Source organism: Drosophila willistoni, unplaced genomic scaffold (genome assembly GCF_018902025.1).
Source record: "Drosophila willistoni isolate 14030-0811.24 unplaced genomic scaffold, UCI_dwil_1.1 Seg169, whole genome shotgun sequence".
Taxonomy (NCBI): Eukaryota; Metazoa; Arthropoda; class Insecta; order Diptera; family Drosophilidae; genus Drosophila; species Drosophila willistoni.
Window position 1 is genome coordinate 4,329,039 of NW_025814128.1, and position 15,162 is coordinate 4,344,200.

Here is a 15,162-nt window from a genome sequence, read left to right on the forward strand (position 1 = left end):
CCCTGCAGTATATACAAGCCTACATGCAAAATTTCAGCTCTGTAGCTCTAACGGTCTAGGAGGAGTTTGCGTTGATCCAGACGGACGGACGGACGGACATGGCTATTTGAACTCGTCTCGTCGTGCTGATCAAGAATATATATACTTTATATGGTCGGAAATGCTTCCTTCTAAGCGATGCACACTTCTGACCAAAATTAATATACCCTTTTTGCAAGGGTATAAAAATATCAATTGATCTTAAACTTCATTGTGCTGACTTGAAAGACTATGAAGCAGCTTGCACCTTGCTAAAGGGAAAGCATGAATTTTTTTCCTACGCCAACAAAGATGAAAAGCCCTACAAAGCTCTTCTGTTTGGACTGGATAGATTAGACCCTGCAGTAGTCAAAAACCTGGTTAACCTGGTTAATCAAGGTTTGCAATGTACTGATGTGAAACTGGTATAAAGGAAAAGAAGAGACTACAGCAACATTACAATGTATGTAGTAGCTTTTTTTAATAATGCCATACACACGGCTAAGATTGCCAGCATTCCGCAAAAACAAATAGGGAATACAACAAAAGCCTTACCTCGCAGTATCCAACAGCTCATTAGACGCAGAAATAGCCATCGCCGCAAGTGGCAGGTGAATAGAAGCATAGACGATTTTGCCCTGTACAAATGGCTAAGTAAGGAAATAAATAAAGAGATTGGCAAATTCAGAAACGAATCTTGGAATAATCTCTCTTCGTTAGACCTTGGTGCTCCTCCCTTTTGGAATCTTTCAAAAGTGCTGAAGAAAAAGCGGGTCGATATTCCCATTCTTAAAAACAATGCAATGATGTACGCTACCCCAGCTGAAAAGGCAAATGTATTAGCAGAAACTTTTAAGGTCAACCATACGCTGTCAAATAACCTTAGTAATCCATCGACCATGGCTGAGGTGAAAAACTTCGTCGATTACTTAAACTCATGCTCTCCAAACCCATCCGAAACGTATTTTATGAAACATGCTGATATTTCGTCTATCATTAAAACACTTAAAAACAAAAAAGCGGCGGGTTTAGATAACATAGAAAATATATGCCTAAAAGCATTGCCTAAGAAGGGGATAGATTATCTAACAAAAATTATAAACGAATGCCTACGGCTCTGCTATTTTCCAAAAGATTGGAAAGCTGCAAAAGTAATTGCCATCAAAAAGAGCAACAAACCTGCTGAACACCCTTCTTCTTATCGTCCAATTAGTCTGTTGTCGTCAACTAGTAAAATCCTAGAAAAAGTTATCAAGAGCAAATTGAATTTATTTATTGAGGACAATAAAATATTATCTCCATTTGGTTTCCGTCAGTAACAGCCCCTTGTTAGAATCAATAATATTGTCAGATCAAATTTTCAAAGAGGCATGATTCTGCTGGACATAAAGTCAGCTTTTGATTCAGTCAGGCACGATGGTCTGTTGTTCAAGCTAAATGCGATGTCAACTGCTCGAGAGTTAATAAAGCTAATTCAAAGTTTTTTAAAAGATCGTTCCTTTAAAGTGCATATAGGCAACGCTATGTCTCAGGAAATCGACATAGGTGCTGGATGTCCACAAGTCTCTAGCCTCTCACCGATCCTAAATAACTTATTCACTTCAGACATTCCGATTCCAATCGGCTGCACTGCATCAATCTTTGCAGATGACACTGCTATATTATCTGCTGGTAGCCTGGTTTTTGAAATTACAACAAACCTTAGCCAAACATTTGATACACTTGTCTCATTTTTTCATAAATGCAAAATACATGTAAATAGCGAAAAAACTCAGGCAATATTCTTCACAAGAAAACGCAAAGCAATCTACCTACCAGGAACTCATATCAGTTTAAACCAAGTGGATGTAAAGTTTGAACAACATGTTAAGTACCTTGGAGTTATATTAGACAAGAAATTAACCTTTAATGAACATGCCCGTCAAGTCAGACACAAAGTGAATCTCCTAACTCGCTCTCTCTACCCTTTCATAAGTAGAAACTCTAAACTGAGCTTAGTGAACAAAAAGTTTCTATTCAGATCAATATTTCAAACTGTACTATTCTACGGAGCACCGGTCTGGGCTGATATCGCGAAGTGTCATGTTAAAAATAACTTCAAGTCACTCAAAACAAATTACTTAAAATGATTCATATTCTGCCCTGGCATTTTTCCACAAGCGAACTGCACCATAGATCAAACGTTGAACTAGTCTCGGTGAGACTCGAATAATAAATATATATAAATATATATAAATATCCTAGCATAATTTCTAGTTTTAGTCATAAGTTTTATCTAAATGTATATTCAAGGGGTTTTTTAATTAAATTTTTTCCCCAACTTATCTCATAATATATGTATTATCGTTAAGCATCAATGTCTAGCAAATTATTATATACTAGAGACACGGCGAACTTTGTTCCGCCTTAATAATGACAATAAATAAGCAGATTGTGTTTTTATTTTTTGGAAAAAATACAAAAAAATATTAAATAACTACATTAATCATTCATTATTATTTCTGTATTTAGTACATAGGTTGCTCTTCACTTAAGTACCTTGTGATACACGACATTTTTTGTTTTATTATCAGGCGCAAAAACAAACAACGCAGATGGCTTCCGACCCGTGCCACGTATAATTGACCATGGGAAAAACATGAATGTGGGAAATGGTATTGAGAGGGAGCAATCAAAAGTAATAGAAGAGAGGAGACAAACGCGTAGTGGCCGAACATTCTAGTAGTAGTAGAGAGAGCAGGGCATAGGATCATTATATAAGTTGAGAGAGAGCTCGTTAAAGAGGCCGTGGATCATTCGCAAAGAGACTGTCAACTGAGTCGCACGTCAAGGTCCATAATTAGTTTAGTGTTATTTCTATAAGTATGTTTAAATTCTAACAATATATTGAACTCGATTGTCATCAAACAATTCAAATATTAATAAATAAATAAATATAGTAACGATCGCTAAATCAACGCTACATTTTTGGGGGCTCGCCCGAAATATTGTTTAAAGAAATTAACATACAAACATATAACACTGCGTGAGTGAAAGAGACAACAAACAAAGTTCTTCGAAGTGACAAAGCAAAAACTTTTGTGTCGTCATCATTGTGTAAGAGCAAGCGAGATAGGCTGTGCTAAATTGTTGCATAAAATCTTTGGTGCCCAAATACGTTACGACGCAGACAATACACGCACGAGCATGTTTGGTAACGGACGGCGATCAGTGAATTTTTCTAGAACAGTCTAGAAATATTTGGACAGAGCGAATCAAGAAGCAAAACGTCAGCAGAGGCAGAGGCGAACCGTTGACAGAGGCAACCCGTTGGCAGAGGCAAAGCTGGACGTAGCGTGAGGCAAAACGTCAGCAGAGGCAGAGGCAACCCGTTGGCAGAGGCGAACCGTTGGCAGAGGCAACCCGTTGGCAGAGGCAAAGCTGGACGTAGCGTGAGGCAAAACGTCAGCAGAGGCAGAGGCAACCCGTTGGCAGAGGCGAACCGTTGGCAGAGGCAACCCGTTGGCAGAGGCAAAGCTGGACGTAGCGTGAGGCAAAACGTCAGCAGAGGCAGAGGCAACCCGTTGGCAGAGGCGAACCGTTGGCAGAGGCAACCCGTTGGCAGAGGCAAAGCTGGACGTAGCGTGAGGCAAAACGTCAGCAGAGGCAGAGGCAACCCGTTGACAGAGGCAACCCGTTGGCAGAGGCAAAGCTGGGCGTGGTGTGTGATAAAACGTCAGCAGAGGCAGAGGCAACCCGTTGGCAGAGGCAGAAGCTGGACGCGGTAAGAGACAAAACGTTAGAAGAGGATAGACAACCTGCTGGCAGAAATTAAACGAAGACTTCGTGGGACAGGAGCGGACTTGGGTAAATTTTTTGGGGACTATATGTATATAGTTCTAACCTTAATTGAATTTACTAAAACTAACCTTAGCATTAATTATTGGTATTGAACAAAGAAAATATTGTAATATGGAGCTTGACGAGGTTATGGCATTGCGAGTCGCAGATTTGCGAAATAAGTTGGCCGAATTGAACCTAAGCACAGTGGGAAGAAAACGTGATCTACAGAATAGACTTCTTACTCATTACGATATTCAAGACCAAGATAGCGAGGATGAAGAAGTAGAATCAGTAGTTACAGCTATAGGCGAATTGCCCATAAACAATTGTAGTCGATCTTGGTACACCTTAAAAGATGTTGAGGGCAGTGTATCCTATTTTTCCGGCTCAGGTAGTCCCGACATTGATTCGTGGGTACAAGAGATAGAAGAGTGTGCTATTACAGTACAATGGGACAAGTTACAGACCTTTATATACGCCAAACAGTTGTTAGCTGCGGCAGCTAAATCATTTATTCGGAGTCAACATGGTATAAACAATTGGGAGATATTAAAAGCAGCACTGCGCAAAGAATTTGGTTCGAAACGATCAGCAGCTGAGATTCATAGAATATTATCGCAACGTTCTCAGAAAAGAGAGGAGACTTTGCATGAATATTTGTATGCTTTAATGGAAATTGCCAAACCAGTGAATTTGGACGATGAGAGCTTGATAGAATACTTTGTAAAGGGCATTCCAGACTCACAAGTAAATAAAGCTATTCTATTTCAAGCCAGGAATCTACAAGAACTGAAGTTTCAAATAGAAACGTATCAGAAAGTTCGTGCTTCACACAAGTCGTTAAACAAGTTTGAGGCTCAGTCAGGAGGAAAGATTAATCAGGGTAAAATAATTGATACATCTAAGAATCGGAAATGCTATAGTTGCGGTGACACATCACATATCAGACGAGACTGTCCGAAGAACGACCAAAAGTGTTTCAAATGTGGTAAAGTAGGACATCGAATGGCACAGTGCAAGCTAGAAAATCCAATTAAATACGAGAGAAATACAAACGTGGTAGAAAATGAAGATGTAGTAATACAGCCGTCAAGCGAATTTACTCCGTCAGGGTTAGAACTTAAAGACATCGTATATTCTAACGTTATATTTAAAGGACTCGTAGATACTGGCGCTGGATTATGTCTTATGCGAAGAAATATTTATTTTATGATTGGATCGAAACCGTTATTAGGCGGAGCTAGACACTTAACAGGAATTGGCGACAGTAAAGTGTTGACTTTCGGTAGTTTTATCATACCAGTGAAAGTGGATGGTTTAGTTATGAACATAGAATTCCATGTAGTGCCAGATCAGGATATAAGTTTTGATGCTATACTGGGTCGAACGATATTGAACACTGTCAATATAAATGTAACAGCAAATGGATCTAGGTTTGCTATGCGCAACGATATAGAAGTTTGTCACACCCATAGTATGTCAAAGAGAGAACAAAATGAGTCAGATATTCAGTGGGCAGGAGATATTGGAAATATCTTCATCACAAATATTGAAGACAGGGATAAGAGTCCAGACATAAATCTTTCGCATTTAAACCATTTGATAAAAGGGGAAGTAGAGAAATTAATTCGGAACTACCAGCCAAAAAGAAATGCAAACGCACCAGTAAGCATGAAAATTATATTGAGCGACGAAATACCTGTGTATCAGCACCCGAGGCGTTTAGCCCTTTGTGATCAGGAAATTGTTGATAAACAAATTCAAGAATGGCTAGCAGAGAAAATAATTAAAACCAGTACTTCTGAGTACGCGTCGCCAGTTGTCTTAGTCTCGAAAAAGAATGGTCAAAAGCGTTTATGCTGTGACTACAGGAAATTAAACGAGAAGATTCTTCGTGATAACTTTCCCATGGCTCATATGGACAGCGTTTTAGAAAAGTTGCAAGGTGCCAATATGTTTTCAACTTTAGACTTAACAAACGGATTTTTCCATGTACCGGTAGTAGAAAGCTCTCAGAAATACACTTCTTTTGTTACTCAGAGTGGACAATATGAATTCCTGTATGTTCCTTTTGGTATTTCAAATTCACCAGCTGTATTTACAAGATTCATAATGGTTGTGTTACGAGATTTGATTAAAGCAAACGATTGTGTAGTGTACATGGACGACATCATCATTCCAAGTACAGGTATCGATGATGGGTTGGCCAAGCTAAAACGCGTACTAGACGTGTCAGCCAAAAACGGTTTACGAATTAATTGGAGTAAATGTCAGATGCTACAACGAAAAGTCCTATTTGTAGGGTATGATGTGGAAAATGGTACCATAACGCCGAGCAAAGAAAAGATTAGAGCTGTTTCGAATTTTCCTATCCCAAATAGCAAAAAGGGGTTACAAAGATTTTTGGGTCTAACTTCCTATTTTAGAAAGTTTATTGAAAGGTATGCAGTAATTGCGAAACCATTGTCCGATTTAATGCGTAAGGATTCTAAGTTTGAATTCAAAGATATACACAAACTCGCTTTCGAGGAACTAAGAGCTGCGTTGACCAAAGAACCCGTCCTTAAATTGTTTAACCCGAAATTGCAAACTGAAATACATGCGGACGCTTCAAAATACGGATTTGGGGCAGCTTTGTTACAAAAGCATCCAGAGGATAATTCATTTCATCCCGTTGAATATATGAGTCGTAAGACAAAATTGTGCGAAGAAAGGTATCATTCTTACGAACTCGAAGTGCTTGCTATAATTGGAGCACTAACCAAATGGCGTGTTTATGTCCTAGGATCTCGATTCACCATAGTTACTGATTGTAACGCATTTGCTATGACCATGAAAAAGAAAGATGTTCCTTTGAGAGTTGCTCGTTGGGCTATGTATCTTCAAGATTTTGATTATGTTATCGTACATCGATCAGGTACTCAAATGAGGCACGTCGATGCGTTGAGTCGTTTTGCATGTTTTATGCTTGTTGAGGACACTATTAAACATCGATTAAAAGAAGCTCAGTTGCAAGATGAGTGGACCAAGGCAGTAAGGACGCTAGTCGAAAAAGAAAGTTATAAAGACTTCTATATAGAGAACGAGATTCTCTTTAAAGACCCTAATTGTGAGTTGATTGTAGTGCCTTCGGCAATGGAACATGAGATTATTAGACTTGCACATACCCAGGGTCACTTTTCCGTCAAGAAAACGCAAGATTTAATCGAGAAATCATACTATATTCCCGAATTGAGAGATAAGGTTATTCGTGTGGTACATAGTTGTGTGGAGTGCATTGTTATTAACGCAAAGGCTGGCAAAAGAGAGGGATATCTAACTTCGATAGAAAAGGGTGACAAACCACTTTGTTCTTACCATATTGATCACGTCGGACCAATGGAACTTACAAATAAACGGTATAATTACTTGTTGGTTATTATAGATGGTTTTTCTAAGTACGTTTGGTTATATCCCACTAGGAGCACAGGCGTAGATGAAGTGATACGGTGTTTAGAAGTTCAAGCAACAAATTTTGGGAACCCAGTACGATTGATATCTGATAGAGGCGCGGCTTTTACATCGCATATTTTCAAAAAGTATTGCGAGGATCACGACATCGTGCATTTATTGATTACCACCGGAGTACCGCGAGGAAATGGGCAGGTTGAAAGGATTCACAAGATTGTTATTCCAATGCTAGCTAAAATGAGTTTAGATAATCCAGCTTCATGGTATAAATACGTTGGGAAAGTTCAGCAAATCATCAACGATACGGCACCTAGAAATACTAAGATAGCTCCTTTTAAGATCCTAACCGGTATTGACATGCGTAGATCAGAGGATGTAAACCTTAAAGAACTACTCGATGATCTTCTAATCGAAGAACTAGCAGAACACAGAAAGAAAATACGAATGGAGGCAGTTGAAAATATAAAACAAATTCAGGAGGAGAACAAGAAGTCAGCTAATCTAAAGAAAAAAGAGGGAAAACGATTCAAAATAAATGATTTGGTTGCTATTAAGCGTACCCAATATGGCGTTGGTCTGAAACTTAAAGGAAAGTATTTAGGACCCTATAAAGTAACGGCAATTAAAAATCATGGTAGATATGAAGTAGAGAAAGTTGGACAGGCGGAAGGGCCTAATAGGACATCAACTGTATCGGAATATATGAAATTGTGGGGACCGTCATTCGGGTCGAATGTACAGTCAGGAGGGCCGAATGTGGGAAATGGTATTGAGAGGGAGCAATCAAAAGTAATAGAAGAGAGGAGACAAACGCGTAGTGGCCGAACATTCTAGTAGTAGTAGAGAGAGCAGGGCATAGGATCATTATATAAGTTGAGAGAGAGCTCGTTAAAGAGGCCGTGGATCATTCGCAAAGAGACTGTCAACTGAGTCGCACGTCAAGGTCCATAATTAGTTTAGTGTTATTTCTATAAGTATGTTTAAATTCTAACAATATATTGAACTCGATTGTCATCAAACAATTCAAATATTAATAAATAAATAAATATAGTAACGATCGCTAAATCAACGCTACATGAATGTTCTAGATTTAAACCACAAACCTTTAAGGATTGGCCTTGTGATTTGTTGATGGTCATGGCAAATGCCAGACGTATCGGAAACAGCATATCGGTTGGGATCATCGGGATCCTCGGAATGAGAACTTCCTCACCTTTGAATTTTCCTATCATTATCGTAGCGTAAATTACATTGTTCATCAATTTACTAACGGCCAAATGCGTACCGTTGCACAGTTTTGGTTGGTTTATGTTTCGAAGCATGATTACTACGGAGATAACCTTTAGGCGCAAATTGTGCGGTGGTAAGCCAGGCACGTCCAAAGAGTTCACAAATTCAATTGGTTGGTGGCTTCATCTTCATTTGTGACGCAGTCAATAGATTTGAATGAATGCATTGTTCCAATGATCTTATTTTGAATTATGTAGTTCAGGTCATCTACATCTTTCATCGATTCATCGACAGGTACTTGACCATTACCGATAGTCAGCAATTGCTCCGAGAAATCTTCAGCAGATGTATCATTAAGCAATGTAACTCTCATATTTGTTGTCAGCTGCAGTTTCTTCACATAGCGCCATAGATTTGATGATTTGAGGCAAGCGTTTACTTCATCGGCAGCCGTAGATCTTGGAATTACTGGCAGTATTTGGCAGAAATCGCCAGACAGTAAAATCATTGCTCCTCCAAAACATCTCGAGTCATTGCGTAAATCTTTTAATGTTCGGTTAAGTGCTTCTAATGCACGTTTATGCCCCATTGTGCATTCGTCCCAGATGATGATTTTCGATGCCGCTAAAACTTTGGCCATTGCTGAGTGTTTTGCAATATTACACGTTGGTTCTTCAATAGTTTGAAGATTTAACGGTAATTTGAATGCTGAATGAGCCGTACGGCATCCTTCTAACAATGTGGCTGCTATTCCAAAAGAAGCAACTGCAACCGCTATGTTGGATCCCGCCCGAACTGTTGCTAAAACTAATGACATAAGGAATGTCTTGCCAGTTCCAACAGGGGCATCTAGGAAATATAAACCACCATTTTCATCAGCGATTGCCTTCATTAAAGTATCACAAACTTCCTTTTGTTGGTAATTCAACAGGGGTACATTAATTTGAACTACTAAATCTAATTCCTGGTGATCATATTCACGTTCCCATTCTCGATTAAATGCGTCATTCATTTTACGATTTGGCGCTGGCATTCCTAACGTGATTAATAGATTACCGCACATGAGGTAACACATATCTTCGATCAAGAGTAAAGCACGATTATGTATCTCCTCATTCATCTCAATATCGTGATTTCTGGAACTGACACGACTTTGATGTAAAATATCTTCTGACATACTATCCTTGTATTTGTGCCACAGGTTATATGGGTTTGATGGAAACCATGTCGAAATTATTATAGCGAATAATGTGCGTATCTGACTTGGAGATGCAGAGATAATGGCTTCAGCGATTGTCGTATCCCAATGGGTATCGTTTTCTAATAAGATCAATTCTTCACATGCAGCACGATATGTTGGGAACATTACACCATTAACAGTTCGTAGTGTCTCAAATGAAGTTGGCCCACGCACATTTACCAGCAACAACCGCAAATAGAAACATTCATTATTCTTTGGATAACCTGTATACATACGACCAAGAGCATCAGTAGAACGCACATCTGGATACCCAGGAACCGCACCTTGCTTCCGTCCTTGAAAATTCTTGGATGAAGCATTCCAAGTATATTAACGTGGCATCTCCAAGTAAAGCAAAGTTCGTGCAAACTGATCGCTTTGGCAGATTGCAAAAAAACTCGTCAATGTAGTTGCTGGAGGTGTTTCAGCACGTTGCGTAGCATTCGAAGCCGTGAAATATACTCGTTGACCATTCTCCAGATGCACCGCCAAATGCATAACAGTAGGATGACGTTCGTGAATTGGAAATGCGAATATACGCCAAATCGCTTCATTACAGTTCACATAACGACCAACTTGATAGCCTGAAATTTCATCGTTGGTGTTCGAGGATTGCAATCCAAAAACCGCCATATTACTGCCTTTCGTGACATATTTGCAAATATATTGTATGGACTTAACACTGCACAAAACACGATATTCAAATTTCTATTATGTTACTACACAAAACACAATATTCGAATTTTTCCGTTAGTTTTCACTTGGTATATTGCAGAGCACCACAATGGCATTAAAACAACAGTTGTTATACGCTTGGAAAAAGGGTATATTAATTTTGGTCAAAAGTGTGCAACGCATAGAAGGAAGCATCTCCGACCATATAAATTATATATATTCTTGATCAGCATGACGAGACGAGTTTATATAGCCATGTCCGTCCGTCCGTCCGTCCGTTCGTCTGTCCGTCTGTCCGTCCGTCGGACATGTGCATGTAGGCTTGTATATACTGCAGGGGTTGTATATCTCGGATTCAGCCGGATCGGACCACTATATCATATAGCTCCCATACAAACCGTAAAGTCACGAACAGTGACTTTTTTCAATAACTTCGTTATTTTCTGAGCTATTGTCGTGAAATTTAATATTGGTGAGTTTATAATACATATAAACGACTATGCCAAATTTGATCAAGATCGGGAGACTATATCATATAGCTCCCATAGGAACGATCTTTCGAAAACAGTGACTTTTGTCAATAACATCGTTACTTTTGACGCGATTGCTTTCAAATTAAACATTTGTTAGTTTAATATATCTGTTAATGACTGTGCCGAATTTGATAAAGATCGGGTTACTATATCATATATCTCCCATAGGAACGATCGGTGGAAAACAGTGACTTTGATCAATATCTTATTTTTTTCCTATGCTAAGATTGTAGGCCGTTCATTCGCAAACATTAACCTTTTTAGCTTAAACGTTTTTCCATTTTGATGGCTATAGGTAAGGAAAGAGTTACCATAAGTTAGTTAGCCCCGGCCCTCTGGTTTTTATTTAAATTGACTGTTAGAAAACGTTTGTATAGGGAAAAGAAATGGGCTGTTTTAAGGGGCTTTCCGGCAATTATTTATTGTTTTTAAGATGAATTCTGGTGTTCGGGGGGAAACAAATCCAAAGGGATCAATAACCATGAAGATTGGTTCGGCAGATCTCGAGTTTTAGGTGTTTGAACTAACACGACTTTCTTTTATATATATAGATTTCAGTAGAAAATGCCAATGCAGCATGAACTCTTAACCCTTAGAATTATACCCACACATATCAAATATTAGTGAATAAATGAATGAATGAAAAAAATAAAACATCTTCCATTAAGCATGTTAAGGGAATTTGTTGAAATTCCGATTTACTCTAAGTATTAAGCATCCGAACTATAAGTGAACCTGGAGTTTATGAAAAATGTCGGCAGTACTTGAAACATCCTGGTAAATTGTGTTAAACTGCAGTGATCAAATTAATGACATGTTCAGCAAATCTAACTTCAAAGTAATCTGTGAATGAACGATATTCTGGGCAAAATTTTTGCATTTCCAACAGTCTTGGTCAAATTTGGCATAGTCATTTATATGTGTAATTAATTCACCAATATTAAATTTCACGACAATAGCTCAGAAAATAACGAAGTTATTGAGGAAAGTCACGAACAGTGACTTTGTATGGGAGCTATATGATATAGTGGTCCGATCCGGCTGAATCCGAGATATACAACCCCTGCAGTATATACAAGCCTACATGCAAAATTTCAACTCTGTAGCTCTAACGGTCTCGGAGGAATTTGCGTTGATCCAGACGGACGGACAGACGGACGAACGGACATGGCTATATGAACTCGTCTCGTCGTGCTCATCAAGAATATATATCTTTATGTGGTCGGAGATGCTTCCTTCTACGCGTTGCACACTTCTGACCAAAATTAATATACCCTCTTTTGCAAGGGTATAAAAAATGACAGCAACAGATCACATGACGATCAATTAACCGTCCTTGACCGAGAATTTGACCAGAGAAGTGACGAACATATATTTGTATGCACACACGATTATTGAAAAAATTATCAATAACGGTATAATTGAAAAAAAGAATTAAGTGATTAATCAAATATTTAGGAACGACTTAACGGAATAACGATATAATCGACTCATACCGTCGATCCCTGGTCACAGCGAGAATCGATCTAAATCAATTCCAATTGACAAGAAAACACAAACTTACTTTCATGATTTTTTTTATAAACTATTTCCCACTCTTTTTCTATTTTTTTCTAATTTTCGAGACCTATTTTGGTTTTGGATTAGGGCTATTAAGCTAGACGATTAAAATTTTTTGTGATACAATTTTTTATAATTTTTTTTTCAATGAGCAAGATTCGTAAATATTCACCGACAATTTTATTCCCTTTTAATTAAGGAGAATTGTCTCCATCGTCTTTATTCGCTTTTATAGCGTTTTTAGCTTTATCGGTGAATTGCAGTTGTTGAAAAAATTTATCAGTGAAAAATGTACTTACTCTCTTCAGGTCATTGTTTCCATTGTTTTAATCTTGTCTTTAAAACAACTTTTTTTAACCACTTATCAAGAGTCGAGATTGCAAGTAGCAAGTAATTAAATGACGAATGTTTAACATACGAGAGTAGACAATAAGTAAACGTCAGTAAACAGAATTGACACAACGAAACATGTAAACAGCTGACAGCAACACAATGCGATACAATGCAGTAGCTGGCAGCACATGTCTTATGTTGAAAAGTCGCGTTGATCCAGATTTTAAATAAAATACGCGTCTTTACGAAATCCACGTTACAAAAGAAAAAAAAAATTCTATTGCATTAAACACTAACACTACATGTAGCGAAAGTGCTTTATTAATAGAAACGAGGAATCCTTATATTCACTCACATTAAAATATATTCCTGGATCTTTGACAGAGTTTGATGAATGGCTTTCAGGTTTTGATGGAAACAGTGAAACAGTACAATGGAATGATCATCAAAATTTTACTTATGGTAGACTGAAAGGAGCGGCTAAGTTGTTAGTAAACAATCAAGATGGTCTTACCACTTTTAGTAGCCTTAGCCACAGGATCAAGAGCCAAACTCAAAACTACGATATGAAAAGATGCAATCGATAGCTATTCCAACCAACAACTACTTCTTTAAATGCATACGAAAAAATCATATCGCTAAGAATTGCACATTGAAGAATTTTAAATGTTTTAAATATAATCAGATGGGCCACAAATCTCACACTCATTAGAGACGAAGAATACAAGAGATACAACGAAGACAAATGCGAATAATCAACAAAGGACTCTAAGGTTTTATCGTTGTTTTAAGAACGTTCCAAAGGGTAATGAAGTTGTAAGGGTGCGCTGTTTCAAACATTAAATTTTATAAATTGTTGGAGAGCGATTTGGCCATAAGCGCGAACACATATCGTTCTGTGGAGCGTAGCCAGAGCCAGCATAATTCCTAGGCGAACCCTCGTTGGAGTGGATGTTTCACCTTAGGACCCGGGATAGCCCTTCGCAACACAGACTGGAGATTTCTGGTGGGAAGACGTTGCAGCAGATTCGAATCCCAACATTGATGACCCCAACGTCACCCCCAGCCCGTAGTGGGCCCTCAAACAGCCGTTTAATTTTTCCTTTAAGTATCGTACAAACATGTGTTCAAATTTATAAGTATAAAATTTATAATGAAATTTCTATATTGAAATAGGCGAAGGCAAGGTTTGACTTGAAGTGATTTATTGGGGCCGCAAGCCCGGTATTTATAGGAGAACGTTTACATTGGTCTTATGGCTAGTGTCCTTAACGGTACTTAAAGCTAGACATTATGCTTAAGTTCTAATTACTTATAATCTATCCCTAGAAGTATGTGGCCTAATCTTATCCCTAAAAGTATACTACACCTCCTTTTTTTAAAAAGAAAAATTTATATTTTTCTAACATCCTTTTTATATTATTTTTATTCTATCTAAATGTACTGTTTGCTTTTTGTTTTTATCATCCGCTATTACTATATTATTGTTAGGACCTATGCTCTGTATTGTATATTTGCCTGTGTATTTGTTATCTAATTTATGTCCTGTATCATTTTTTAAAAGTATGTCTTGTCCTTCAGTTAGCGATACTTTTTTTGTGTTTTTATCATATGTTTCTTTTTGTAATGCTTTAAATTTTTCGATAAGCAGTTTCGCTCTATTTTGTGCTATTTGTAATTTAAATTTTATTTCTTTATTGAAGTCATCAATGTTGTAAATGGGTTCTACCGTTTCAGACGAGAATGGGACAGTTTTAGGATGTTTTGCAAAGACTAGTTCAAAAGGTGCATAACCATGTACGGTGGATGGAGTGGTGTTAAAGCAATATGTGAAGTATGCTAGATATTCATCCCAATCGTCTTTTTTTATGGATATATATAACCTGATGTATTCATTGAAAGTTCTATGGCTTCTTTCTACTGTTGCAAGAGTTTGATGATGGTGCGCCGTGGAATTAATTTTAGTTATGTTAAAATTTTTGCAAAGTTCTATTAGTATTGAATTCATATATTCTGTTCCCATGTCTGTTAGAATTTTTTTCACTGAACCGTAAATTAAAATGAATTTTTCGAATATTGCCTTTGCAACCCCTTTTGCACTTTTGTTTGGTATTGGTATTGATATGAGATATTTGGACAGATCGCAGATAATAGTAACTGCGTATTCATTACCGTTCATTGTTTTTGGTAATGGTCCAATTGTATCTATTATTATTGTGTCAAAAGTGGTTGCAGGGGTTGGTGTTATGACCAATGGGGAGTGGTTGTGTCTGGTTACTTTGGCTAGTTTGCACTTTTCGC